Genomic DNA, 5,935 nt, shown 5'->3' with positions numbered 1-5,935 from the left:
CCTAGACCGTATATATAAGGACCAGAACGAATAGCCTCGCGTAGCCTTTACGCTACGTTCCTTTAGATAATATAAGGAATAAACCTTCTTATAGTTCCTACCGAAATTCGAGAAATGGATTGCCTAAGCAGGTGGTAGCGAGTAGATAGACTTAGCGAAAATCACTTTCCTAAAGGGAGCCCTAGGCCAGAAGCTACGTAGCGCCTTAGTTACCGCGAAGTTACCCTATAACTATATAAGCTAGGTTATTAAGGTTTAGAGTATCGCCTAGAAGCTAAAGGGTCTATACCTAACTAGCAGGAATACTTATATACTAAACCGAACCCGGAATTAAGAAACCGACGCTAATCGAGACGTTATAATAGGCGGGATTAATTAGGTCCGGCCCGATGCGACTATAAACCGACCTCGTAATAACCGGGAGTACTAGGGTTATAGGAAGAAGGGATATATCCGTATAAACTATAAGTCCCGGGATAAGGGCTTAAAGGCTAAGGGCGCCGGCGTAGCGAAGGTTTTGGCCGGGGATAGTAATATCGCTACGGGTTCGGATAGTTCGGATAATTAAGAGTCAGGAAAAGAATAGCTTTAATATAAAAACGGGCGTTAAAGCCGATAACCGCTCTACGGCAGGAGTAGGAGGCGTTTAAATACCTAGCTAGCGGCGACTTAGCTCTAATATTAATATAAGTAAATAAAAGATATATATATACTTTTATAGATATAGGTTATAACTGCTATACTACCGTAAATAAACGCTTTACTTAAAGACTTTAGTTAGTATTAGTTAATAAAAGAAAATAACTACTAAAAGGATTCTCGGATATATCTAAGCCGGCTATTAGCGCCGGGATCGCCGCGTTTAAGGTTAAGATTAGCGGCTATATATAGCGAGTCTTCGCTTATATAGTAAAAGGACTAGATTAGGATATATTCCTAGGGAAGCCGTGGCTAGAATATAACGATATTACGTATTATATAAAGAATCGTAGGTTATACTACGGAGTCGCTAATATTAACCTATAATTAGTAGGCGAAGAAAAACTAGGCGATATATAAGCTATCCGCGAGCCGAGGCTAGTCTTAGGATCGGTGTTTACGGCTATAATATAATAGATAAGAAGGGGGCTAAAGGGAAAAGAAAGAGACGAGTTTAACGCCTTAATATATACCGTTAGTATACGATATATCGATAAAGCCCTTTATAAAAAGGAACTAGTAGACCCTCGGGACTATATCCCTATAAATATACTATAAGAGTTCGGCGACCCTTTTACGCCTAATAAGGCTAACGACTTACCCCCCTACCGACTAGGCGTTAATTACGAAATCACTCTAAAGCGAGGTCCCGATAGACTCGAGCCGACCCTACTATAGGGCCCCCTTTATAGTATATTAAGGGAGGAGCTGCTAGTACTCCGGAAAACGCTTAATAACCTAATAGATAAGGGATTTATACGAGCTAGTAGCTTAGTAGCGGCTACGCCGGTCCTATTTATAAAGAAGCCAGGGGGCGGGTTACGCTTCTATTATAATTATAGAGCCATAAACGCGATCTCTTAGTAAGATCGCTACCCCCTCCCTTTAATTATTAAGACCCTGCGTAATATAGCTAGCGCTAAGTGGTTTACGAAGCTCGACGTAGTCGCTGCCTTCTATGAGATCCGTATAGCTCCCGGATATAAAAGTAAAACTGCCTTTAGGACACGCTTCGGTCTCTTTAAGTAGCTTATATACCTTTTCGGACTAAGCGGCGTACCCGCTACCTTCTAACGCTATATTAACTAGATACTATAAGAGTTCTTTAATAATTTTATTACCGCGTATATTAATAATATCCTAATTTACTTTAGTGGATCTTATAAAGACTATAAAGTGAAGGTCCGGTTAGTATTATATAGGCTTATAAACGCCGGCCTAAACCTAGACCCGGCTAAGTACGAGTTTAGCGTAACGATAATAAAATATCTAGGCTTTATTATTATAATAGATAAGGGAGTGTTTTACGACCCCGGGAAGTTAAAGGCTATCCGCGACTAGGAGGCCCTTACCTTAGTAAAAGGAGTATAAAGTTTCTTAGGATTTACGAACTACTGCTAGATATTTATCTATGACTTTATAGGTATTATAGCCCCCGTATCGGCACTAATAAAGAAGGATCGGCTCTTTAGGTAGGGGGCTAAAGAAAACACCGCCTTTAAGGAGCTAAAACGACTTTTCTAGATAGAACCCGTTTTATAGTTATAGAACCTAGACCGTAAGACTATATTAGAGACTAACTATTTGGGCTATGTATTAGGTAGTATCCTATCCTAGGTAGATAAGCTAGGATATCGCTATATAATCGCGTATTACTCGTATAAGCTAACTCTAACGGAGTATAACTACCCTATTAACGATAAGGAGATATTAGTAATTATAAGCTATATACTCGCCTAAAAGGTAGAACTAACTAGCTATAAGTAATTTATAATATTATCGGACTATAAGGCCCTTGAGTACTTTATAACTAAACGGTCCCTTACTAAAAGGCAAAGCCGCTAGGCCGGCGAATTAGCCTAGTTTAACTTTATATTAGAGTACCGGCGAGGTACTAAGAACTTCGCGGCGGATATACTCTCTTATCGTGAATAGGACGCCCCGAAGGATAGCTTAGACGACTAGGAATAAGGACGGGTAATTTAATTAATACCTAACTCCGCGATCCTAAAAATAATCCCTAAGCCGATAATATAGAAGATATCTGTTAAGCGTGTATTCGAAGTAAATAAAGACCTTTAACGACTTTAGGACAAGATTATAATAACCGACCCCTAATGTTAAGGGGTCCTCGCCGCGATCACTATAAAAGCTTATAGCTTTAACCTATCCCTTAGACTACGGCTATAGATCGCGGAATATTCTCTTAACCCTATAAGATATATAACCTTCCGGGATTATCTCTAGGTTCCGAGCTCCGGAGAAGACTCGCCGCTAAGGGGACGCTTAGTATAGGCGATCTATAACTCTATTATAGGCGGCTACCCGGGTAAGGAGAATATAATCGTTATAATAGCTCGATAATTCTTCTAGCCCGGTATAAATAAGGATATACGGAAGTTTATATATAACTATAATCTATATAACGGGAGTAATTAGTAGTAGAACGCGAAGCGCGGACTATTAAAACCACTACCTATACTAAAGCGAATCCGTAGCTACCTTACGATAAACTTTATAACGGACCTACTACCTACCGGTAAGGATAAGGCGTGGTTCCTATAGGTAATCACGGACCGGCTAATAAAGTTAGTAATACTAAAAGCCATAGAAACGATAGAAACGGAGGCCTGTATAGAACGCTTCCTAAACTATTACTTTAGGTTCTACGGTATACCCCTCTTAATTATTAACGATTAAGGCTTAAACTAGACCGGGAGGTTCTAGTAACACTTTTATAAACTCGTAAGGATTAAGTAGTGACTTAGTATAGCTTATTACCCTTAGACTAAGAGGGGACCCGAGAGACTAAACTAAGATATCTAGGCCTATCTCTATGTCTTTATATACTATTCCTAGGACGACTAGGGTCGCCTATTACCCGCCGCGTAGTTATCGCTTAATAGTAGGAAGAGCTTAACGACCTAGCTAAGCCCTTTCTTCCTAGAACACGGGTTCTATATTAATATCTAAATCCACGATCCTACGCCCGCGTACCTAGAAGAAGCCGCCGCTTACGATCTACTAAGTCGCTTATAAGGGGCTATAAAGTTTATATAGGCAGCATTAGCCTTAAAGTAACTATAGGATAAGGAAACCGCGAATAAGCGGCGACTCCTAGCAGAACGCTTTAAAGTAAGAGACCTCGCCCAGCTTTTTATAGCTAACTACTCTATACCTAGGCCTTTAAAGAAGCTAAGCTAGCTATATTAAAGGTATAGAGTAATAAAAGTGATTAACTCCTATATCGTTAAGTTAAACGTGCCCTTAGGAATATATCCCCGCTTCTATATCGATATCCTAAAGTAAGCTAGCCGTAACCCCCTCCTTAGATAAGTCGTAACCGATCTATAGCCCGAACCGATCCGGGACGCCCTCCACGGTAACGAAAAGTAGGAGTTAAAAGTATTTTATACGTATAGAATAAACAGCGAGGTCGTAGTATACGACACGAGGTATTAATATACTGGGTAGGATACGCAGAACCCACTTAGGAACTACTAGACGCTATAAAGGATACTACGGCGTTAGACGTTTTCGAAGTAAAATACGGTCCCGCTAATAAGAACGATAGCCTTTTATACGTATATACTATAAGGAATATATAAGGATAAAGAGAACTTAATATAAGGGCGGTATAACCCGTGGTAGTAAGTTAATTAAAGGGGGGGAATTTACTAGCCCCCTTACCGGTTTCTAAGGAGACAAATAATACCTCCGTAAAGGACTTTAATTAGCGGTATTACCGCCTAAGCCCTCCTTATTATTATTATTACTGCTATTAGTAACGGGACCGCTACCTCCCTAGAGGGCGGCGAGGATACCCTCTAGAAGGCGCGTTATCGCGGCGCCCTACTCGCGAACCTCTTAACGGAGGGCCTTTACCTTATGGCAGAGACCCTTATCGTTACTAATAAAGGCGGGGGCGGGGTTAGCGTTAGCGGAGGTAATAGTAATAGCGGGGGCGGGGGCCGTGGCGGGAGCGGGAGCGGCGGTAGGAGTTACTTTAGATAAAGAGGTATAGGAATTACTATAAGCTAACTTAAAGGCCTCGTGAAGCTAGGCTAGGGTTAGCGGCGAACCGGAAAAAGACTTAGAAGTACTTATATTATTATTATTAGGATTATCGCGTATAGCATAACCCGTGTTAGCTATACGCTTAACGAATTTAATAATAGCGGCGGGGAGCTAAAAAGGTTAGTTATAACATCCTAGCCTATAATTTATAGTAAACTTACTAGGCGGTATATATAGGATCCGACGGCGTATTTATAGTATTTAGGCTTATTACGGGCCACGCCGGGCCCGGATTAGTTATAGTATATCTAGTTAAATTTCTTTTTAACGCCGGCGATACGATTAGTATAGGGATAGTAAAAGGCCTTACGGGGGCGGCCGGGGGGGTAGACGGGATTATATTATTCCTTATAAGGCGACGCACCCTACCAGAGAGTTAGTAAGATCCTTATAGCGAAGTACTAAGCCTTCTCACGAACCTCCTCTTTAGCCGGGCGCTTACCGGTATTCGCTATATAGGCGAGGGCCTCTTCGACTATACTCTTAACCGATTAACTTTATTCCTCGCTATAGGAGGCGGGGGGGGCGCGATTTCGCTAAGGACAGGAGGCTTGGCGACGCTGCCCTTATAGGCGTTACGGGCACTACGGCGGGGGGCGGCTATTTATACGCACGGCGTTAGTTACGACCCTACTAAATCGACGCGGAGGTCCGTTAAGAGACTTACGATAGTTAATAGAATAAACGGAATAATATAAGTTATAAAATTAATAAAAAACTACGAGGGCGAGACGACTATACCGCGAGTTAGGGAGGAGTAACCGGGTTCTTAGCATAAAACTAGCGACGGACCTTACTACTAAAATAACGTTGTAGGCTTATAGGAAGAAGAACTAACTAGAAACAAAAAACCGGGCGAAACTATGCTTATACTACGATATCGAACTATAGAATACGATAGAAGCCTATAGAGCTGTTTATTATAGTAGTTTATAAATAAAGAGGAAGGAATAACTAGGCGTTATTTAATATAAAGAGTAGGCGCTCGGTATAACATAGAGCGCTAACGACTTATAAGTAAATTCGCCGCGAATACCACGCGACCCGAACCTGCCCGATATAATGGAGGATACACGCCTCCCTCGCGACGCGTTTAGATAAAACGGGTACGGCCCTTAGTTATTACGGGCCCCCGGGGGGGCGGGGGGGGGGGGGGGGG

Source organism: Sodiomyces alcalophilus (assembly GCF_042370955.1).
Source record: "Sodiomyces alcalophilus JCM 7366 unplaced genomic scaffold ACRALscaffold_5, whole genome shotgun sequence".
Classification (NCBI taxonomy): Eukaryota; Fungi; Ascomycota; class Sordariomycetes; order Glomerellales; family Plectosphaerellaceae; genus Sodiomyces; species Sodiomyces alcalophilus.
Note: the sequence above shows the minus strand (reverse complement) of the source record.